Source organism: Protopterus annectens, chromosome 17.part0 (genome assembly GCF_019279795.1).
Source record: "Protopterus annectens isolate FY-2018-M chromosome 17.part0, PAN1.0, whole genome shotgun sequence".
Classification (NCBI taxonomy): Eukaryota; Metazoa; Chordata; order Ceratodontiformes; family Protopteridae; genus Protopterus; species Protopterus annectens.
In genome coordinates this window covers 751,603,098-751,629,033 of record NC_056751.1, presented here as the reverse complement: position 1 = coordinate 751,629,033, position 25,936 = coordinate 751,603,098, and the positions used below count along the sequence as shown (strand labels likewise).

General features: G+C 38.0%; 1 protein-coding gene across 1 annotated transcript in view; it reads right to left on the bottom strand.

Moving 5' to 3' along the window:
- LOC122791344 (C-factor-like) overlaps nucleotides 1-25,936 on the bottom strand; it is a 429,108-nt gene that overhangs the window by 323,568 nt on the left and 79,604 nt on the right. The gene's annotated exons all lie outside the window — the stretch shown is intronic.

Here is a 25,936-nt window from a genome sequence, read left to right as displayed (position 1 = left end):
TCTTGGAAAGAAAGACAAATACCTTTAAAGGGCATGTAACATCCTCCCAAACAACTTCATTTAATTTCACTCATATTATTCATTTTTTAGGAACTGTACTGTAGATAATGAAGTTAAAATTTATTCTGTAATTCTTGTGCTTTTTCATTTTTTTGATGTTTTATTTTATCATGCCTGTCCATGTTTTTTCTATATCCACTCCCCTAGAATAATGTCACATGACATATTGGCCAGGATTTTGGTTATAGAAGCAAAATATTTTAGCAACAAAACTTAAGCTGTAATTCAGACTTGAAAATGTTTACTTATGTTGTATTTGCAGCATTATGATGTTTGATGAAGTCAGTATCAAATTACAACATTTTTCTTGCACATCGAGTCAGCAATATATCTTTAGAGAAAGATGGTAGCCTGTACTACAGATGAGGTGCTCAAGTACCACGAATATTTGTTCTTTCTGTTTGGATACTTCACCATGTGGGATGTTATGCAGTGCAGGACCATCCTTAATAAAACACACACACACACACACACACACACACACACACACACACACACACACACACACACACACACACACACACAAACAATAGCCTTTCAAATCAAAGTCTTAATTCTGATCAACCTGAAAGATGAAAATTAGTTTATACAAATACATATGCACGAGCACTTATTTGTGTACATAAAAATATACACACAAACACACGCACACAGATGTGTTCATCAACGTGTCAAATAGTGATTTGTTCAACAGTCTGGATATGGAAACAGATTGGAAGCACTCAGTCTTTGTTGAGTGCTTTATACTTTGAAAAAGGAAGACTGAATGCTTACAATTACAACAAATTAGATTTTGCTGTAATTCCAACAGTTATGGATATTCTGAAAGTTTCTACACTTGTAGGCAAGTGTGTGTGTGTGTGTGTGTGTGTGTGTGTGTGTGTGTGTGTGTGTGTGTGTGTGTGTGTGTGTGTGTGTGTGCATATGTATGTGCGACTGTTAGTGGGTTAGGATTATAGTAAGGGCTAGGTAAGGAAATAGATTTAATGTTGACCATGTGTGTTTCTATCTGATGAATGCTGCATCACCCCAGAGTCATGTTGTCTGTGGTAATGTCAGACTGCAAAGCAGTCTCCTTTAAAATAAGAATCTGTTCTGTAACCCCAGCAAACCCTGTATACTCCAGTGCAAACTACCTTTTATTAAGTCATAACCTGTCAGAATTTCAAGCCCTTCCAAACACAGATAATTTCTGGTAGGTACACCAGCCTATGCAGAATTATTCACTGGCGCTCTGTACAGCCATGTTAATGATTCCATAGAGGCTGCTGTGCTTACCAGAAGTAGGCCCAAAACTAACTATAAAACAAACCACCCTGACCCAAAACTAACTCAAAAAGCAAACACCACTGACCCAAAACTAATTCAAAAAACAAACAACCATGACCCAAAACTAACTTAAAAATCACCCCCCTGGCCCAAAACTAACTCAAAAAACAAACCACCCTGGTCAAATTCAAAACTAAACAAGTGGTACAACAAAAGAAAAAAAAAGTCATAGCTAAAATTAGGAAGTGTAACACCAAAAAAGATAAAAACTCTTTTATCAAACTGAATAGACAACTAAGAAGACTAATTAAGTCCAACAAAACAAATGTTGAGGTAAGGATAGCATCGCAGGCCAAGGACAACCATAAGGCCTTCTTTAGTTATGTTTGAAACTTCAAAGGCAGAACACGACAGTGTGCCAAACTGCTAGTAAATGGAGCCATGTTAATGGAATGGGGGGATATAGCAAATCTTTAGGCTGACAAATTCAGCTCCAACTTTACCCTCTCACCCCCAACTACCCCAAAGAAATACCATCTAACATAATCCCTGAAACTGTCAGTAGGGAATAGGTCTTAGGTGCACTCTTTAAGGGCAAGAATACAGCTTCAGTGGAACCTGATAATATCCCAGAATGCCTCCTAACTAGCCTGAAATATGATCTATCAGGGTAACTGAAGTCACTATTCAACCATAGCCTCCACATAAGATTCCTGTCATGTGAATGGAGGACTGCAGCAGTCATCTCTCTGTAAAAGGGCAGACCATGAATGGATCTTGGCAACTAAAGATCCATTAGTGTGACTAGTCTCGTATGTAAAGCAATGGAATGAATAATGATAGAAATGATTTACAATGATATAGGAAACCTTCAGACACTAGACCCCTCCTAGTTTGGTTTCATCAAAGGAAGGTCATGTCTACTGAACCTGGTGGATGGCTTTGCAAAGATCACCAAGGCAATGGAAGAGGTCAAAACAGTACATACTGCCTAACTTGACCTAGTTAAGGCATTTGAGACAATACACCATTGTAAAAAAAAACTTAAGGAATTAGGCATAAACCCCTATGTAACAGGACCCAGGAAGTCTGGATTGGAGAGACCACCTTCCACAAAGAGGCTGGTCACCAGTGGCATTCCCCAGGGCTCTGTGCTAGGTCTGCTTCCCTTTCGTATCTATTTTTCGAAAGTCAAGGCCAATGTCAAGAGCTTATGGCTTACAAAATGTGCAGGTTATTGCAAGCTAGGAGCAATCATAGAAATCGCCCTAGATACTAACACCTTACAGAAAGGTCTAACATACAGATGACTGGTGCTAAAGGCATGGCTTACAATTGAATGCCAAGAAATGCATTATAGTACCTTTTAGGAGATTTAGCCACTCAGGGAAAGTACCTCAGTGATAAAACACCCCTAAAAGACTCAGTAGTCAGAAGTTTGGGGAGTCATGAAGAATGAAGATACTAAGCCGGCTTTTGACCAATGTGTCTAAGTTTGAAAATCATTCTGTGTCACTCAACTTATAATTAAGGACAGGGTATCTAGGTCCACTGTAGTCAGCCATCAACAAACCCATCATTGAGTATAATGCCCCATTTTGTATGTACCTGGCCAGGCACACACAACAACTGGAATGTCTACAGAGGTTCCTCACAAAAAGAATACAAGGCATAAACACAGTGTCCTATGCAGATAACTTCTAAGCAGAATTTCTGCACTGTGTTTCCTAGAGACTGCTGAGAGTTTATTTATAACTGGCATACAAGGAATCCTTGGATCCCACTTAGATGGACTATTTGTATATCCACCAAATGAGCAGCACCAGAACTACTAGATCTAAGGATTTAAACTTTGCCTCTGACTTAAATAGAACACATTGGAGAAACGGGTACTGTGACACCCCAACACTGGCCCAGTAATCAAGGAGCCTCAATCCTCACCACCGGCAACAGTGGGGAGCATATACACTGGAGGATGACAAGTACACACACAGTAAATTGCAATTTCCCTTAAAAGCACACATAGATCACAGTCTGTCTGGGGCTGGTTTCTCCCTGTTTCTCCAGATCCCCAATAAGACCCCCCAATGGCACAGCTATAGGGTTGATATCTTAGCTGAGTGGTCAAACCAAGATCTCTGTCCAACCAGAGCTTCGTGTCCCTGCCCAAGTAGCTGACACGCACAGACACTCTTTGAGATTTGATTTATATACAAACATACATACTCATTGCCACCAGCCAACTTTTTATCAGCTACTTTAAGGCCACTAGCAAAGGGTGTCCAATACTACTGTGTAATGTTACTATTAATCCAAATGGTAGTCTGACCAAGAGCAAGGCTATTTAGGAGTGGCCTGTACAGTGTCACCAAATAGATATGCAAGTACGCTAAGGGCTTAAATATCTCTAAATAGACCAGCCACAATTAAAAGGTTTAAATGTATTTAATAATAAATAATAAAAGAACAAGACAATAGTCAGTAAGTAATCAATTATATCAGAGTTCAAAATCACAGGAAATATTTAAAACAACATTGCAGGACAGTCTGAAATAAATAAAGAAAACATCTAAGCTATACTTTACTATATTCCTATTAGAATCTAAAAGAGTTAGTATGCCCTAGAAACTTACTTAAAGCAAGGCAAGTGCGGAGGTGGTGATGAGTGGATGTTGTCACGTCAAAAGACAAATACAAACTGCACACCCTTTCTCTTTCAGAGAGTTCTTAAATTAATATCAAATATTACTGCTGGGTTAGCTTGGATGACATCACTTTTTGTCACCTGTCTTCAGTTCCCAAGCGAAACCCCCAGTGTCAGGAACTAACAACATTTACAATCTCTCTGTGAAAATACATAGCCTTCAGATTTTTACAACTGCTAAAGGGCATAGAACAATAAAAAACTTATGAAACAACACAGAGTCCCCTGGTGGAGACATTCTGTCTCCTGTTGACTGAAACTGAAAAATAACTTTTATAGCACAATCGTAAAACAATTTAATTTCAACTTATTTTCTTGAAGTTTTGCAAATTAACCCTCTATGTTTTAGTTCCCATTGTTAAAACATATAGATTTACACAATTGCAATAGTTTATATACATTTCTGTTCTAAGCCAGCATGGCATGCTATGGTTATATTTTAGATCAAGTACATAGCTCAGTACATAACATACAGTTCTAACACAGTTGTAGCACAAGCATCTTACATGAAGCATGTTGGCATTCATCATGACACATAACCACTTACAAAATTCCAGATAGCTGGGCTGGCAGTATTTCCTTCTATCATACTTCTATATAAATCATATTAATATTTACAAATGGCATAGAATTATTTACAAACTTCCAGCTAGCTGGGCTGGCAGTATTTCCCTTCTGCTGCATTTCTGTATACAGATGCATTTATGGCAGAGGTGGGATTACATCAAGGATCATCTCTAAGCCCTTTCTTATTTGTAATGGTGATGAACAGGTTGACAGATGAGATCAGACAGGAGGCCCCGTGGACTATGATGTTTGCAGATGACATTGTGATCTGTAGTGAGAGTAGGGACCAGGCTAAGGAGACCCTGGAGAGGTGGAGATATGCTCTAGAGAGGAGAGGAATGAAGGTCAGCAGGACTAAGACAGAATATATGTCTGTGAATGAGAGGGAGGTTAGAGTAATGGTGAGGATGCAGGGAGTAGAGTTGGCGAAGGTGGATCAGTTTAAGTACTTGGGATTAACAGTTCAGAGTAATGGTGAGTGTGGAAGATTGGTGAAGAAGAGAGTACAAGCAGGGTAGAATGGGTGGAGAAGAGTTCAGGAGTGATTTGTGACAGACGGGTACCAGTAAGAGTGAAAGGGAAGGTCTACAAGAGGGTAGTGAGACCAGCTATGTTATATGGGTTGGAGACAGTGGCATTGACAAAAAGGGAGGAGTCAGAGCTGGACGTGGCAGAATTAAAGATGTTAACATTTGCACTGGGTGTGACAAGGATGGACAGAATTAGGAATCAGTATATTAGAGGGTCAGCTCAGGTTGGACGGTTTGGAGAGAAAGCTAGAGAGGCGAGATTGCGTTGGTTTGGACATGTGCTGAGCAGGGATGCTGGGTATATTGGAAAAAGGATGGTAAGGATGAAGCTGCAAGGTAAGAGGAAAAGAGGAAGGCCTAAGATAAGGTTTATGGATGTGGTGAGAAAGGATATGCAGGTTGTTGGTGTGACACAGCAAGATGCAGAGGACAGGAAGAAATGGAAACAGATGATCCGCTGTGGTAACCCCCAACGGGAACAGCAGAAAGAAACAAAGACATTTCTGTATAAATCATATTAATATTCACAAATGACATAGAATTATTTACAAAATTCCAGCTAGCTGGGCTGGCAGTATTTCCCTTTGCCACAGGTACATATGTCATTGAATCCCCATTTTCTGAAAGAGGCTTGCCATTCATTTGAAGCAGAGCCCTTCCATAACCCTATTTAAATGCAACCTGGACCGGTGGATAGGAAATCAGAAATTCACCCTTGGACTGACACCTATGTCTCTGATGGACAGTCACAGCCATTAAATCATGATCTAACAAACACACACCCCTTAAAATAATCTCTAAAGCACAATAACTTGTAGGATTCACTTGGGTTGCATGGCTAGGCTTGTAAAGGCCCCAGTGGTCATTAACCTGGTATACACCTATGAAGCGATGTCTGAGCATTTTGTTTGATGGCAGTAATAGAGAAGGACGTTTTTGTAAGGTAAGGTGTAGAGATGGGGTTAGGGATAGAGGTTGGGTTAGGATTAGCACATTAGAAAGATGGTGCAGGGGAGTGAAACTCCCCTCACCTGGTTATTCTTAGTATGCACAAACCCTAAAACCTAACCCTGCCTCTAGGACTCTCCTAGAATATTAGGTTAACCAAGGCATTTTTCTACTCATTCGAGGCAACAGTTGTTAGTTAATAATCTGAGCCAACAACATGTTTATGTTTTACCTAATGTGCATAGGAATATGAATAACATGTCGATATGCAGGGGTACAAGTCCTTAAACTTTTAGTTGGACAAAGCTGAAGCTTACACATTTAAATTCAATGATTTCCTTATTCAGTGGACTGACTTGATTCTTACTAAGAATGTTTTTGTTTATAACTCTAAATTCTACTTACAGATGATGGACATGGAAATGCTTTATATACATGATCTCAGAGTCAAGGAACTGCTGCATTTGATAGGAAGTAGGCCACGCTTTTTGCATAATTGTTGGCTAATTTTTCAAGGTAAAAAAAATGAGTTGCAAGTATTACATAATTATTGTAATAGCAATCAATGCAGCATACGTTTTACATCTGCAATGGATTTATTTACAATGAATTGCATAGATGAGCAAGTAATTGAAACTAAGCAGAAATTCCTTAAGATTCCAAGAGCAGGATAAGTTATTTCTTACACTTATTTAATTGAATTGCACTTTTATAACACTTATAATTGTGCTATACAGTTAATCTACTACATTTTGCACTGTTATAAAAATGTATTTACTGTTTCACTGCATTTATGTACTGTTTATACTGTTTTAACTGCATTTTTCATTGCTAGATACTGTTTCATTACTCTAATTGCATGTTTACTGAATTACTTAACTGTAAACTGCTTTTTCATACTGAGAGTTGTATTTTCTGTTTGTGAGTGCTCTGTCCGTGCTTTTCTGTGCATTTTTGGTTTTTGAGGTTTCTGTGTTCTAGTATAGTCAGTTTGCAGTTAAAAGCATTCTCTAGAGTCTGCTTGCTCTTTGATCTGTTTAAATCTTTCATTTAGTGGCTACAGCCAGTAGCTGTGTGCATTACTATTATTGCATTTTTATTTAATTACTAAATTGTAAACTGCTTTTTCATACTGAGACTTTTATTTTCTCTTTGTGAGTGCTCTTTCTATGCATTTAACGTGAGGTTTCTGTGTTCTGCTCAGGTGGCATAATCTTGATAGAAGCCTGCTGTTGTCCAGGCCTGGTAGTTTTGTTTGTTGAGTTTCCTGTGTTTCTGGCTGCCATTTTCTGCTGATAGTCTGTCTTCATTATTATTGAGAGTAACAGGGCCTTCTGACCTTCTGTAGTATGAGTGATTGGGTAATAGCAGGGGCTGAGTAGTAATTTGACCTTCTAACTCTTCCATCCTTACTGGTATATAAACCCCGTGTCTGGAAAAGGTTGTGCTTATATTTATCATGCTGTGGATGGTAATTCATTACTGAAACTAAGAAGAAATTCCTTAAGATTCCAAGAGCAGGATACGTTATTTCTTACACTTATTTCATTGAATTGCACTTCTGTAACCCTTATAATTGTGCTATACAGTTAATCTACTACATTTTGCACTGTTATAAAGTTTTTTTACTGTTTCACTGCATTTATATACTGTTTTATACTGTTTTAACTGTATTTTTCATTGCTAGATGCTGTTTCATTACTCTAATTGCATGTTTACTGAATTACTTAACTGTAAACTGCTTTTTCATACTGAGAGTTGTATTTTCTGTTTATGAGTGCTCTATCCATGCTTTTCTGTGCATTTTTGATTTTTTGAGGTTTCTGTGTTCTAGTCTAGTCTGTTTGCAGTTAAAAGCATTCATTAGAGTCTGCTTGCTCCATGATCTGTTTAAAACTTTCATTTAGTGGCTACAGCTAGTAGCTGTAATAGTTTCCCATCCCCCCTCCCTATTGTTGTGGTGTTCTTATATTTGGTGACTTTGCAGTTGCTCACCCATACTGTATATTTGATCTGTGACACTCCTCCCAGTCTAGTGTCATTAGTTCACTCAATCTAATAGAGAACATTTGTGAAGGCCAACCCACTCAGATTCTTAACCTTCAATTAACTTCTGTTCCAGCTTTCTCCATTTCCACTTTAGTGAAAAAATATTCTAAGCTTGTTTCCCCCCCTTTCCTGTAACAAATCTAGTCCAGATACAGATTTGCAGTATTCAGGACTATTTATAAGCTCCCGAGCCCCCTCCCCACTGCTTAACTAGGGTTAAACTATTCCTGGTGCCATAAAGTCTGCTCTTCAAATTTTCCCTTGCAACTAGCCAGCTTTTTAGTTTTAGCACTCAAAGCTGTTTCTTTGAGCTCAGCACTTGTTCAGAACTTGTTGTAAGCACTAAATAAGCTACAAATTACTACAGCACTCAACTTTCCTCACTTGTCTGGAGGAAAACAGTTTTTAGCACTTAATAAATAAGTACCTATCCAGGCATGTATAAAGATCAGCTCCCGGTGTTTTCTCCTGTCTACCTGATAAATCTGGGCATCTTGGGGCAATGCAGCAATTGCCTCATGTACACAGACAACCCTCTCCTCCTACCACCCAACACTACAACCTGTGAGAGATGCACTTATATAGCCAAACTGGAAGCAAAGCTCTTTTCACCGAAGACTGGACTAGATAGACAAGAGGAGAAGGTAAACACTTGCACCACACCACACTCATCACATAGTCCCTCAAAATCTACACCACCAAAACACACACATAGAAGCACAAAACACATGCCTACATTTGCAGAGGCTCTCAATAAAAATCTGCCCAAACAACCGAGACCTCCAAAGCAGAAATGCAAGCAACCTCCACCCCTCAACACAACCCAAATGACACATAGCCCACAAACTCAGTGTGTACTCAACTACAGCCCATAAGGCATAACATACCCAACACTCTACTCATAGGTGGCACTATAGTCAGGCACACTGATGTTGCACTCACCAGGCTAAACAAGGAGAAAGTTACTGCCAGCTGCCTGTCTTGTGCCAGAATCGGCCACATAATGCACACACTCAGGTCACTCCACAACAAGTACAAATATGACTCTGTCATTGTCCATGTTGGTGTGAATGACCTGAGATGTACCTCCCTGGACTGCATGAAAAGAGACATGGAGGAGCTCCCCAATCTTGTAGCCGAGGCAGGTATGACCCTAGCCCTGATTAGCATCCTACCATCACCCAGAATTATACCACAGTACAAGGACAAAATGATTGACTTCAACAATTGGCTAAGCTTCTGGTGTCATTCTAAGGGAATCCAGTATCTGTCTGCCTGAGATGACATGATCGACAGACCAAGATGCTTTGCCAGAGATGGCCTGCATCTGTCGCCTTTGGGATTCCGGATACTGGCAATGGTTCTTGCCACTCCTATAGTGCCTTTTTTAGGCAAGGTTCAAATGACAAATTCACCACCATAACAGGTACAAGCAAGCAACATCTGAGGGTAATGTTAATCAATTCTAGAAGTCTAAACTTCAAAATGCACTCACTCGAGGCACTCCTTAAAATGGAGAACATCGACATCTGTGCAGTGACAGAGACCTGGTTCAAAGCTCCAGAGAACACCCCTGCATTACCAGGCTATAATTCATACCACACCTTTCGGACACCTCACCCGGACCGAAACACTAAAGGTGGAGCCGTGTCCATATTCATTAAGGATATCCACACCTCCAAGCTAGTTGCTCAGCATAATGCATCCAAGATTATCCAAGTTCAACTAACTCTGGGCAAGACCGCAATCCAGATTGTAGCTTGCTACAGACCCCCTACCATGCTCCAGGATTCCCACTCCTCTTTTCTTGATACACTGGAAAATATTAGGGTACAACCAAACACCCGAATAGTGGGTGATTTCAACTACCCCACTATTAACTGGGAAAACTACTCATGTACCAACTATTTTGCTCAACGTTTTCTGGAATTCATAAATTCCAACGCCTTGGATCAACTTATCCACACCCCAACCAGGGGCAGCAATATCTTAGACCTGGTCATCACCAACATGGATGATCGGTGTTCCACACCAGAGGTCAATTACTCGTTGGTCAGATCCAACCACAAGCTAATCACCCTAGACATCCACATCCCGACCCCACCCCCTATTAGGGAAACAACCATAAAAATTTTCTCCAAAGCCAACTTCATGCTTCCTAAGACAGAAGTAGCAAACTTCACGACACACAGGCAGATGGAAAATAGAGGTACAACTGCTGAATCCTGCACAAATGCACTTTATAAGCACTTACAGAGTGCATGGATTGTGCTATCCCTAACAGAACCAAGATGCTATCCTCCAAAAAAAGGAAGCCAATCTGGTGGTCTTCTGCCATAAACAAACTCTACAACAGAAGAAAGAAACTGTTGCAAAAAAGAGTAAAATCCCATGTGGAGGAGCACCCTGGTCAGCCTCAGTAAGAAGCTGAGATCCCTCATAAAATCCTCCAAAGCTAGTTATGAAAACAAAATTGCCACTGATTCTAAAGACAACCACAAAACATTCCAAAGCTATTCCAAGAATCTCAATGGCAACACACAGATTTTCTCTGAGTTACAGCACAATGGCACTAAATATACAGAACCAAATGATATTGCCAACATCCTGGCAGATAGGTTCAGTGCTAACTTTACCCCCGTCTCACCCCCTAAAGGGCCTATCTCTATACCGGAAGAATGCAAAGTTCCTGTAATTATGGCTGCACAGGTAAAAACCTCACTCTGCAAAGCCAAGAACACAGCATCCATGGGACCTGATAACATCCCAGGCTGCCTTCTACATGAACTACAGAATGAACTGGCACCCCACCTAAGTACCATGTTCAGTCATAGCCTGACCTCAGGCTTTGTACCCATTGAATGGTGCACTGTGACGGTTATCCCACTCCACAAAGGGGGAGCCACGACAGACCCCAGGTGCTACTGCCCCATTAGCCTGATGAGGCTGGTCTGCAAGGCCATGGAACGTATCATCATGGAACTCATAAACAAAGACACTGGAGATCTCCAAACTCTGGACCCTACACAGTTCGGGTTTGTAAAAGGTAGATCATGTTTCCCAAACCTGGTAGACTTCTCTGAAGCAGTCACCAAAGCCATAGATGAGGGTAAGGTGATTCACACAGCCTATCTAGATCTTGCCAAGGCATTCATCACCATCCCCTACTCTGGAATTATAGATAAACTCACTAAACTAGATATAAATCCCTATGTCACACGATGGGTTGGTTGCCAACTGGCTTACTGACAGAACCCACACTGTGAAAGTAGCAGACTCCAAATCAGACTTCAGACCAGTGACAAGTGGAGTACCACAGGGTTCAGTCCTGGGTCCTCTCCTGTTTGGTATCTACTTCTCTGAAGTACAGGCTAACACAGAAGGTCTTTAGCTAACTAAGTTCACAGATGACTGCAAACTAGGAGCCATAATCGAAACTCCTAACAATGTGGACATCCTACAAAAGGGACTCACTGAGACAGATGCCTGGCGTCAAAGCCATGGCCTCAAGCTCAATGCCAAAAAGTGTATTGTCATCCCCTTTGGTAAAAACTGTGTACCCATGAACTACCCCATAGGCGGTAGTCTACTTAACACTGAAAGTGTGATAAGAGACCTTGGGACACAGGTGGACAGTAGTCTCTCCTTTGATAATCACACTGCTACAGTGGTCGGGAAGTCCTTCTATGTGGCACACCTCATCACAAAAGGTTTCACATCCAGAAAAAAAGAGGTCATTGTTCCCCTCTACTCATCACTCATTAGACCCATTATAGAGTACAACTCCCCTTTTGGTATGTACCTTACAAGACATCTACAACAACTGGAAAGGCCACAGAAATACCTTACAAAGAGGATTACTGGCCTCAAACAGATGCCCTATGCAGACTGTCTCAAAAAACTCCAGCTTTACTCTGTCGCATATCAAATACTCAGAGACAATCTCTGCCTAACATACAAAACTATGTCAAACCCAGAGCTGTTGGACATGCTCCACTTAAAGAAATCCCAATCCTTCCGAGCTACACGCTCTAGTGACCTAAACCTTGTCAACACAATAAACAGAACATGCTGGAGGGATAGCTTCCTGTCCCAGAGACTTCCCATAGTCTGGAACAAACTACCTATCTATGTCAAACAGAGCTCCTCATTAGCACTCTTCAAGAAAAATCTTTATGACTGGATGGGAAATAGGAAATTCACCCCAGGGATCACTTTTGTGGCCCTGCTTGACAGAGGCACAGGAAAATTGTTTTTTTAGGTGTTGAAAGCCAGGGTACCTTTTTGGCTAGGCTTATATAGGCCCTAGGGCCAATAACCTAGTACCTGCATATGAACCTATGAACCAATGAACTAAAGTTGTAGATGGTACATTAGTGAAGAAAATGTATATACCTTTGTCTAAAAATTCAAAACAAAAACAGTACCCCTAAGTCACAATTTATGAGAATTAAAGGACTTTGTAGTGATTAGAGGCATTGTGAATTATAAGCCTAGGTATTAGTTAATATGTTTGTCTGTAGGGGTTATACTGAAAATCAAATTCTTGGAACCAAGGAGAGAGTAGCTGCATTGTTAAGAAATGCTTTATTACAACATAAGGTCAGAGAGAGGGGAATACATGCAGAACTAAGAAAAGTGTAAATAAATGCTGGCATATATTTGTGAATGATAATACTATGGACCAGTTTTACAGAAACATGCCTATATGGGCACAATGGGGACAAAAATTAACATGAAGATTTTGAATCCTTTCAGAAGAGCAAGTCCGATTTGGTTGAAATGATGGTAGGATACACTGGCCGCTTTCCTTCTGGGCACTGATCACAGTGTGTTCATATATTTAAATGGAATGAATTCACAACTAGGAACACAATTTCTTTTAAGATTAGATGACATATTTTATGCAATGCCAAATGACTGATATATACTGCAGTTTGCAGATATGGGTCTTTCTATATTGGACTAACAACCAGGCTATTAACAGAATTAATTACCTTACATTTAAACATTTTAAATGCATAACAGGTAGCACATTCACCTTTGGTGCAGAAGGCTGTGGTTTCTATTCCCATTCCAGGTAGATTGATTTCAGACACTGCTGTGCAGGATTCATGGAGTGCTATACTCCTGAGTGTGTTGTCCTTCAGAAAGATGCTAAATGAAGGTCCCATCTACTTGAGTTGGTGGTAGCTCAGGTGAATGTAAAAGATTCCATGGCACCTATGGAAAAGAGTAAGAAAGTTCCCCGATGTCCTGGCCAAAATTCCCGAAGTAGTATAAATACCACTTTGGGTCTCCCCTGAAAAGAGATTACTAGCCTAGTGGGAGGGACTACCCCAGTCAACAAAGAATAAATAAATATGAGAAAGTGCTTTATACAAGCACTCTAAGGTACATCCTGGGGCAACTTTTATGTTTATTGGGATAGAGAAAGTTGCAGAGGCAGTACTTACTACTAAATAGGTAAATAACTCAGGCAAGCGTCGACAGAGTGAGAAATAACATCCAATGTGTAAAAAATCCAAGCAATCCGGTCTTCTGAAACAGATAAATCAGTTTATTGCACAGATGAACCACGATAAGCGCTTTCACTAACTAGTAGCTTCTTCAGATCACAAACAAAAGGAACAATAGCCATGTGCTTTAAATATCTGCATGTTAATTAATCAACCAACTTTTAAAGCAGAAGCGCCATAAAGCAAAACTTAAAAACTAAATATATAAACATAATATCATTAACATCTAAAATAGACAATAGTGTATACATATTCTATTGAAAATTAAAAATTTAAAAATAACTTCATTCCATAAAGAATGTAAAAACATATTATAAGCAGCATACTATCAAGTATAAAGGTATATGCAGCCTAATACATAAATGCATGTGATAGTCATATTAGATAAAACCTTAATACATGCAAGTAGTAATGCAAGGCAACTTATAAACTAAGCAAGGTAGATGCCATCAGAAACATGATAACTAACAATAAAAAATAGTCATATACAGATCGAGGGAACTATTATCAAACAAAGTGATACTTGTTATAGTAAAGTCAGTACATGAATGTATATCTGCATCTATATAAAAAATGTATATAAGTGTAGTGTCTAAATAAATAAATATATATATCTAGATATAAAATATGAGTGCATATGTACAAGAGTAGATAAATTAATAAATAAATAAATAAATAGAAGAAAAAATTATCTAGAAGTATAGAGCTAAAAACCTTAATGAAACTGCAATGTGAAATAACTAGGTTAACCAGAAAAAATGTATATGTGCAAGTATCAGAATACATAAAAATCTAAAATCTAAAAAATATCAGAACTTAGTATGCCTACGCTTCTTTAAATGTGGTCTGATAGATGCCCTTTCATTTAAACCATGGCCTCTATCAGCTCTCAGCAAAATTATCCACCTACTTTCTCTGTCTTCAGTATGATTCATAATATCACCTCCTCTTACATTAGCATTCATTTTCTCCAGCACCCTAAACATAAACTTGTGTTCAGGACTTGTTTGTGTCACATGCTTGGCTAGTGCATTCTGCAAATTACCTTTCCTTATATTATAACAGTGTTCCCTTATTCTATCTCTTAGTACCCTGTTCGTTTTACCAACATAGAAACATGAACACAGTTCACATACAGCAAGATATATGACATCAGGTGTCATACAGTTGGCATTAACTCGGGTGTATATTTCCCTCTGTGTATCTGGATGTACAAATACTATACTAGAATCTATTAAGGAACAAAAATTGCATTGTCCACAAGGTGTTGTACCATAACTAAAGCTCGGTATGTACCCTTGTTTGGTGGATAACAAAGCAGTCTTTTAAGATTCTTCTTATTCCTGTAGGTAAAAGATGGAGAGTCACCTACAATCTTTGTCAGTATGTCATCAGTATGTAGTATGTTCCAATTTTTGGAGATAATCTCTCTGATTTGTTTATTATCTGCTGTATATGAAGTCAGAAACCTAACTTTTGCATTAGTGACTTCTTTGACATTTTTCATTACTAGAGGCTTGGGCCCCAAATATGGGGTACCTAATGTTGAACGTAAACTTAAAGCATTATCAAATTGTAAATCTACCTCCGTAGAATTATAGCCCCTCTCAGCAAACTTCTCTCCTAAATCATATAAGTCTGCCATAAAGCCTTTGTCATTGGAATTCAATCTAGACATTCGTAGGGTCTGTCCTTTTACTATGTTACTGAAAACATACTTAGGGTGCATACTAGTTCTGAATAATAAAGTATTCCTATAACAGGATTTCCTAAAAATTTTTATGATTTAGGAGAGAAGTTTGCTGAGAGGGGCTATAATTCTACGGAGGTAGATTTACAATTTGATAATGCTTTAAGTTTACGTTCAACATTAGGTACCCCATATTTTGGGCCCAAGCCTCTAGTAATGAAAAATGTCAAAGAAGTCACTAATGCAAAAGTTAGGTTTCTGACTTCATATACAGCAGATAATAAACAAATCAGAGAGATTATCTCCAAAAATTGGAACATACTACATACTGATGACATACTGACAAAGATTGTAGGTGACTCTCCATCTTTTACCTACAGGAATAAGAAGAATCTTAAAAGACTGCTTTGCTATCCACCAAACAAGGGTACACACCCGAGCTTTAGTTATGGTACAACACCTTGTGGACAATGCAATTTTGTTCCTTAATAGATTCTAGTATAGTATTTGTACATCCAGATACACAGAGGGAAATATACACCCGAGTTAATGCCAACTGTATGACACCTGATGTCATATATCTTGCTGTATGTGAACTGTGTTCATGTTTCTATGTTGGTAAAACGAACAGGGTACTAAGAGATAGAATAAGGAACACTGTTATAATATAAGGAAAGGTAATTTGCAGAATGCACTAGCCAAGCATGTGACACAAACAAGTCCTGAACACAAGTTTATGTTTAGGGTGCTGGAGAAAATGAATGCTAATGTAAGAGGAGGTGATATTATGAATCATACTGAAGACAGAGAAAGTAGGTGGATAATTTTGCTGAGAGCTGATAGAGGCCATGGTTTAAATGAAAGGGCATCTATCAGACCACATTTAAAGAAGCGAGGCATACTAAGTTCTGATATTTTTAGATTTTAGATTTTATGTATTCTGATACTTGCACATATACATTTTTCTGGTTAACCTAGTTATTTCACATTGCAGTTTCGTAAGGTTTTAGCTCTATACTTCTAGATAATTTATTCTTCTATTTATTTATTTATTTATTAATTTATCTACTCTTGTACATATGCACTCATATTTTATATCTAGATATATATATTTATTTATTTAGACACTACACTTATATACATTTTTTATATAGATGCAGATATACATTCATGTACTGACTTTACTATAACAAGTATCACTTTGTTTGATAATAGTTCCGATCTGTATATGACAATTTTTTATTGTTAGTTATCATGTTTCTGATGGCATCTACCTTGCTTAGTTTATAAGTTGCCTTGCATTACTACTTGCATGTATTAAGGTTTTATCTAATATGACTATCACATGCATTTATGTATTAGGCTGCATATACCTTATACTTGATAGTATGCTGCTTATAATATGTTTTACATTCTTTATGGAATGAAGTTATTTTAAATTTTAATTTTCAATAGAATATGTATACACTATTGTCTATTTTAGATGTCAATGATATTATGTTTATATATTTAGTTTTTAAGTTTTGCTTTATGGCGCTTCTGCTTTAAAAGTTGGTTGATTAATTAACATGCAGATATTTAAAGCACATGGCTATTGTGCCTTTTGTTTGTGATCTGAAGAAGCTACTAGTTAGTGAAAGCACTTATCGTGGTTCATCTGTGCAATAAACTGATTTATCTGTTTCAGAAGACCAGATTGCTTGGATTTTTTACACATTGGATGTTATTTCTCACTCTGTCGACGCTTGCCTGAGTTATTTACCTATTTATTTATCAGTTTATAAGCAAGCGTGCTGTGGCAGTAACCAGCATTTTTATTTATATTCTAAGTACTTACTACTGACAAACAACAGGAAATGCTGAACCTGAAAGAGCACTGTGGGCTGGCATAGACTGATGGTTTATTCAAACTAGGCTTAAATGAGCATTTATTAAATGTTGAATTAAGGTATTAGAAAAAAAATCCATACTGGTTAAAATGAATGCATTTATTGTTTCAACTATTAATTGTGTATGTTAGTTCCTACTTCCTGAATTAACTGAACATGTGGTTTGATTAAATGTTAAATAATAGATCAGAAGTAGAATGTTGATGTATAGACTGCTGAAGCTCATGAGACAAATAAAACCAGTCTGTTGATTTATTTGAAAATGTGGAGATTGAACAAACTAATTAATTGGATCACTACTGGTTTATTAGGATATCTATATAGGATCATAGGATCACAGGAGGTTACTAGGCTAACGGTCCTAGAGCCTTTTTAGACCTAGCAATTCATGCCCCAATTTTCCCAATTATCAATGCCCATGGGCTAGAATGGCTTTGGTATATGCCTGTGCCTTACGGCAGCTACAAACTGCGTCTGTCCATAAGGGTTACAGGTGACAAGCCAGGAGTGACTTTACAATTTCCTATCCATCGGTCCAAGCTGGCTTAAAGAAGAGCTATGTTTCACTCAGAGAAGGGACATTCTCTGAGACACATAAATGTCCGTCCAACATGTTTTGCTTATGTCACAGACAAGGTTTAGATCTTTCAATCTGGTAATTCCAGTGATGTTTGTTTTGTGAATGTGTAGCAGATCCATCAGGACTGGATATGTGACTGCCTTTTAGGTTAGACATAGATCGCCCCTCAGTAGTCTACAGGAGACCGAGTACAGGGACAGGGTTTCAGGCCGTCCACGTAGGACATATTCTTTACATCCTGTATTCTTTTAGCAAGGAATCACTGTAGCCACTCCAGTTATTGCAAATGCCTAGTCAGGTACATGCCAAAGGGTGCACTGTACTCGATTATTGGTTTAATGAGGGCTGGCTATAGTGGGATTATGGTCTTCTTAGATCTGGATGCCATGCCTTTACTTATAAGTTACACAACAGAGAAGAATTTTCTCACTACCATGGACACATGTTGATCAAAGTTAAGGTCAAACTGAGTTCCCAAATCCCTTACCACTGGGTCTACTATAAGGGGTGTGTTGTCAATGTTGTAATTTTCAGGAGTAATCATCTTTACAAAGAGTATAATTATGCATTTTTGCATTGAGTTTTAGGCCATGGTGCTCACACAAGTTAGTTGTCTGTTCCGGACCCTCCTGGAGGATATCTACATCTCTGGGATATTGTGCCAAACACCTTTGCCAGGACAAGATAGACAGTTTTGACTTCATATATGGCTCTATTGACCTTCCCGAAGAAGTCTACAAAGTTTAATTTGCACTTCCTTCCCTTTACAAAAGCAAAGCAGAATAGTAGTTAAAATGCAGAAATAGGCAGCTAATCACAACATCACTATGCAAATCTGGCTGAATGCTTCAATAGTCAACAAACACTCTCTTTAAAATAAAAAAAAAACAGTTTAATTCTCACTTAGAATTTGGAATTAGTGCTTTCATCCTGTTTAATAGGACTTCTTCAGATTCAATTAAAGCAAGATGGCCAACTTCCTTTTATAGTTGATATAACCAGGAAATGACATCACACATGTCTAAAATGACTTAACAGGACTTCTTCAGATTCAATTAATTGATGCAATGATTTTAGCTCTGGAGAGTGCAGTGAGGACTTGTTCTTTAGTGACAGTTGGAGGAGAAATGTAGAAGGTATTTCCTAGGGGGAAACTGGAAGTGATGGTGGGAGAAATTGGAGCTAAATTTGTTGGCCAGCAACTTTGGTATATACCCCAGTTCAGTATAGGAAGTTCCATTTACTGTTAGTTCACCAGACCATTGGGTGTTCTCTTTAAGGTTGTATACATAACTGAAAAATGCTTTACGGTTATCCTTAGCCTGGGAGGCTATTTTTGCCTCAGAGTTGACTTTGGTGAACTTAATTAATCCCTAGAGTTGCTTTTTATGACTGATAAGGGTGTTTTTTGTCTTTCGGGCATAGCCCTTCCTATTTTTGGACAGGATTTTCTTTCTTTTGCTGTCTTATAACCTATTTATATTGGTGGTCCACTAAAGGGTCTTGTTTTTGGAATTTGCCCTAAGTTTATTTTGCTTTGGTACTGCTGTTTCTATGCAGTTACTTACATGGTTGTACAGGGTTTCCATAAACACTTCCGCATAGGCCACCATGTTCTCTGAGTTTGAGGGTGCCTGGAATTTAGCTATTTCTTCACTTAATAGGAAAAAAGTTCTTAAAGGTTCCTGGGTTTGCTGGGAGTTTGGGCTTTATATTTATTTCAAGGGGTACTGCTTTGTGATCTGATCTGACCAGTGAGAACATTACAGAAGGGTGGGGGGGGTGCAATATTGTCTCATATTTTTGAGTACCAGAGCCAGGATATTTGTACCTCCTAGTAGGTGCGCAAACTAGCTGTTCCAGGGTGTTTGCATTGACAAAATCAAGGAATATTTGAGCCTGCATGTTAGTGGTTGGGTATGTATCTGAGTTTATAGTGGGATAGTTGAAATCACCCATGGATATAGTGTTGGGCTGAACTGTGAGTGACTCCAGTACATTCAAGTATGTGGTACGTTTATTCTCGGTCATAGACAGAGACCTATAGCTAGCAAGGATATAGTACTGGACTTTACTTCAGGTTAGTTTGACATGGAGTAGCTCAAGCATGTCATATTTGACCAGTCATAAGGTGTACTTACTTTTTATGCTATTTTTTATATCACATTATGCAGCTATTTCGGGAAATATAAAAAGCTGTTTATTTAAGAAAGAAACATCAGTGAATACATTTTTATATATACAGTATCTAGCGGTTACCTCCCTCATCTTATAAAATCTTTGCTATGTCGTGAATTTTTGCATTTAAAACACAACGCAATTGATTTTTCTGATTTGGTAAAACAAAGGCTTGAAATAAAAAGGGAATTAACTAAGAGATGATATTCAAAAAATCATTAGAAGCCGTAATGGAAAAGACAGCAAATCAAGGCATTACCAGTGTTCCACATAGGCAGACTACTTTGGGGGGGGGGGGGAGATACAAAGAGATGATGAATATACAATGAATATACAGTTGAAAAAATAGTTTGTGTGGTTTAAGTGCTCTAATTCTGACTAAGTTGTGTAGAATTGTTTAGAGAAATTGGAACATTCTATTGACAGATGATTTAAAATACACAGTCTTACCTAAGTTCCTACATGTTCTTTTGTGCCAGCAATGAATCTGGGTGAAATGTTATTGTGACAAAGGGAAATACTGCCAGCCCAGCTAGCTGGAATTTTGTAAATAATCATATCTCATTTGTGAATATCAACATGATTAATATGCTTGTCTTGCAAATGTATTAGAACTGTATGTTATGTGTATATTAAACTGCTGGTACAGAAGTGTGTGTTGAACAGGGTTTGTACAGTACTGAGCCTAGATGTGTGACCACAAGGTATCCTGCTGGATTAAAACAGAACTGTATATACACTATTGTAGCTGTGTGAATGCATTTATTTTTAACATTGGAAACTAGAACATAGAGGGTTAACTTTCAAAACTAATTAATAGTTGAAATTAAATTGTTTTATGATTGTACTATAAAAGTTAGTTTCAATGCAGCAAGGAGAGAGGATGTCTAGAACTTGGGTGCCTTCTGCATTGTTTTGTAAGTGTTTTATTGTTTATATCTTCCAGCAGTTGCAAAGATCTGAGAGATATGTATTTTTCACAGGGAGATGCTAAAATGCTGATGGTTTCTGTCAATGGGGATTTAGCCTGGGAACTGAAGTCAAGTGACAAAACTGATGTCATGCTGCAATTATCCCAGCAGAAATATTTGAGACATTAATTTAAAAACTCTCTGAGAGAGAAAGAGTGCATTGTGTATCTTGTCTTTGACCTAGAAACATCCACTCACCACTTCTGCCTGCATGTTGTTCTGTAAGTACATTTTTAGGGCATAGTAACTCTTTTAGATTCACATAGGAATATAGTAAAGTATAGCTTAGATGTTTTCTTTATTTATTTGAGACTGACCTGCAATGTTGTTTTAAATATTCCCTGTGATTTTGAACTCTGATGTAACTGATTGCTTAGTGAGTATTGTCTTGTTCTTTTATCATTTGTTATTAAATATATTTAAACCTTTCAATTGTGGCTGGTCTGGTTAGAGATATTTAAGCTCTTAGGATACTTGCATATTTATTTAGTGACACTGTGGGCTATTCCTAATAGCCTTGTCTCTTGGTCAAACTACCATTTGGATTAATAGTAACATTCCACAGTATTATTGGCCACCATTTGCTAAGGGCCTTTAAGTAGCTGATAAAGAGTGGCTGGTGGCAGTCAGAACTACCTTATAGTCTGGTCAGAAGGGGGCATAGCTAGTAAACTTGTGCCAGCCTTTCCCAGGAGTGTGTGTGTGTGTGTGTGTGTGTGTGTGTGTGTGTGTGTGAGTGCGTGTGTGCGTGTGTGTGTGTGTGTGTGTGTGTGTGTGTGTGTGTGTGTGTGTGTGTGTGTGTGTGTGTGTGTGTGTGTCAGTTACTTGGTCAGGGACACTAAGCACTGATTGGACAGAGAGGGTGCTGGAGGTTTTGGCTTGGACACTCAGCTGAGATCTCAACCCTATAGCTGTGCCAGTGGGGAGTCCTACTGGGGATCTGAAGAAAAAGGGAGAAACCAGACCTATAGTGACTGTGATCTCTGTGTGCTCTTAAGGGAAATTGCACTTTACTGTGTGTGTGTACTTGTCATTCTCCCAGTGTGTACATCCCTCACTGTTGCCAGTGGTGAGGATTGAGGCTCCTTGATTACTGCACTAGTGTTGGAGCATCACAGTTATCATATATGATTCCTTTTTCCCCTGTAAGTACAATTTTTGGGGTACATGAATGTAAATATAATGTATGCAAGCATGTAAGGAGATGCTTTGAGGTGAATATAAATGATGAGTTCCTGAAAATTAAAAAATATTACAATTGTTAAAACTCACGTGTTATTTACAGAATTTGCTTTGACTGTATGGAAACAAAATGGTCACTGTTCAGACCAAAAGGAAGGTTAAAGTGAGAACATTTATCAGATATAAGAAATAAAAAGTTGAAAAGCATGATTGCTTTACATGCACATGAAGAACATAATAGTAGGGAAGGCAGTTTTATGTATTTGGTTCTGACCAATGTAAATTGTGTAAGAAAGGGTGAGTCGTTGTTAATATTGAATCAGTGTGAGTTTACACTTATTTTGAAGACAAATACTATAATTGACAGAGGTTTAAATACAATAATAGATTGCAAATATTTAATTTAGTGAATCTGTACCTTTAAATGAAGAATGCTTCAAACATTAACTTTTTAACAAGTGAATATGAACCCTAAAAGGCAGTATGCTGAGAAGCTATGTTTAATAAAATTGCACATATTTCCTGTACAATAGTAAGTATGGTTTAATAATTGTTCTGAAGAAGTGTATTGCATAATTATTTTTGTATATGCTTTAATTTTTTTTTTGTTGTATATAATGGGCGCATTATTATTAGTAAGAGTTTGCATTTAACTCTTGATTCTGTTTCTGGCCTCTTGATCTTGCATTTTTAGTGACTCAGCACATTCGGATATATCACTTTTAGGTCAGTCAGAGAACTGTAAACCTTTCCTTAGATCCATAGTTACTTAAGAGGCTATTTTATCTTTGAGAATCTCTAAACGCCTGGCCCTGCTTTCCTTTGAACTGTTCAACCCTTGTAATTTAAGTATGAATGAGCAAGAGTTTAGCAGAATATTTAGATGTTACCCCTATCAGTAAAGGACAAGGGTGCTAAACCGGGGATGAGTTTGTGATTTCCCATCCATTCATCCAGATTACATTTGTATAGAGTAAGAAAAGTACTTTACTTTATGTGGAAAGGAAGGTGATTCCAAAGAAGTTGTATTCTCTGTGAAACATATCTATCCCACCAACATGCTCTATTTATGTTGCAGAAGAGATTAAGATCTGTTGAGCAGGTGTTTTTGACTTGCAAATGTGCAATAGATCAGACAGGACAGGGTCTGCTGAAGCTCTTTATGTGAGGCAGAGTTGTCCCCTCAGTAGCCTGAATGACAAAGTTTTTATGATTTAGGCCCCTGATTTTCTTGTTAGGAAAACACTGTGGCTATTCAAGTTGTGTTAAGTGGTTGGACAGGTTTATACTGAAGAAAGCATTATACTCAATGATTGGTATAATAAATATAGACTACAGTGAATGTCACATTCCTGGACATAGTTGGCATATCCTTACTAATCAAAGAAAAAGGACTTCTGTAGCAAAACAACTGAATTTTTTGATTTTTTGCCATAGATTTTCCTTTTCATAAAAAAAAAAAAAAAAAAAAAAAAAAAAAAAAAAAAAAACCACTGTCAGCAGGGATTCAAGACTGACTTTTATTTTGTCTTTGAAGCTCTTTTGGATTAGTGATCTATCTTAGCTTTTCACTTTCAGGCTTACTTGAACATTTCCCTGTTCCCATTTGTATATAATATTAAGTGATCCTTTTGGATAAATTAGCTACTTCCTTGTGAATTCTTTGTTGCAATGTTTTGTGTTGGTCAGCGTAATCCAACAATCGTGTAAAAGACCGTCATTTTAATTTCATGCAGCAAAAGAAGGTCCAAGAAAGTGTCAACCATAATAACACAAAAACACAACAAATATGTGGCTTTTTGTCAGAGTATCGTCAACTCCCTGTCTCAACTGGGGTTCCCCAAGGATCCATCCTTGGACCCTTACTCTTCTCCATATTCACCAATAATCTAGCCTCCGCTACCAAACAAGCCACTCTCATACAGTACGCAGATGATTCCACCATCATGTGCTCTACCCAGTCCGTACCTGAACTTCAAAAGACCACACAGGAAGCCTTTTCCTCAGTTGAAACCTCACTTTCTGATGCACAGTTAATACTTAATCCAAACAAAACAAAACTCCTCATCTTCCAACCCACCAAACACAATCAAAATGCAACCCAATTTAATATTACAGCCAATGATAACACCATTATCCCTCCAACAGACCACACCAAACTACTTGGAGTTGAGATTGACAATAACCTCAAGTTTGACATGCACATCTCATTAACCAGAAGAAAAGTACACAAAAAAAATTAGGAGCTTTATACAGAAATAAGCAATTCCTCACCAAAACAGCCAGGGTTTCAGTTGCAAATAGCCACCTAATCTCCACCCTACTGTACACCTCTCCAATATTTACCAACCTAAGGCAAAGCGAATTAAGTAAACTCAAGACTTGCTACAACAAAATAGCAAGGTTTGCCACTGGTGTAGACTACTGTAGCCACCACTGCACCTCACTTACTGAACTAGGCTGGCTAGAAGTCCCTCACCTCCTTCAATGGTACCAACTCTCACTCGCCCACAAACTAGTAAATCATTCTCTAAAAGTCCCATCCCTCCAAAATCTACTCTAGCCCTATCATACCACCAGACCACTACACTCCAGTAACAAAAATCAATTACAGGTAACTAGAACAAAGAACTCTGCTGGAGAAGCTCTCTTCTCCTACTCCATAGCAAAATTATGGAATATCATCCCTCACACTATAACCTCTGTATCATCATTTACTAACTTCAAAGCTGTTCTAAAATCTCATGTAAAGCAGCACTGGGCATGCCCCTGTAACAACCCTCACTAACATCTCTACCCCAACCACCCTAAACCTATCTTCCACCCTACTAAATATCTGTGGTTACAGCCAACTACATTGCTTGTAAACCTATATCTCAGCTGTAATAATAGCTGCTGTTATTCATGAGTAGTGTCTGCTAGCTCAAGTATTAGGATATTTGCCATCTTAAATGGCACCAATGCAATAAGTGTGCAGTACATACTCAATTGTCCTTCAATCAAATATATAATTCATTTTGAACTATGTCTGTTTTACTGCTATTAAACAAAACACCTACCTATACTTCTTGTTAACTTGTAATTAAATGTTCTTTATTGTGGAGCTTTTTTCCCCGGGCCTCCTGTGAAAAAGGATCTGTGTCCAGTCGTATTTTCCTGGTCAACAAATAAATAAAAATAAATAAATAAAAATAAATAAATCATTCCTTTTATTTTATTTTCATGCTCAGATATAATCTGTTCTACCCTCTTGATTACCTCTTTCTGCTTTAAAACAGCACGGCCTGACTCTCTTATCATTTCTACACCCTGGTTAATTATATAACTTTTGACTCTCTCATCATTTCTACACCCTGGTTAATTATATAACTTTTGACTCTCTCATCATTTCTACACCCCAGTTAATTATATAACTTTTGACTCTCTCATCATTTCTACACCCTGGTTAATTATATAACCTTTGACTCTCTCATCATTTCTACACCCCAGTTAATTATATAACTTTTGACTCTCTCATCATTTCTACACCCTGGTTAATTATATAACTTTGACTCTCATCATTTCTACACCCTGGTTAATTATATAACTTTTGACTCTCATCATTTCTACACCCCAGTTAATTATATAACTTTTGACTCTCTCATCATTTCTATACCCCAGTTAATTATATAACTTTTGACTCTCTCATCATTTCTACACCCCAGTTAATTATATAACTTTTGACTCTCTCATCATTTCTACACCCCAGTTAATTATATAACTTTTGACTCTCTCATCATTTCTACACCCTGGTTAATTAT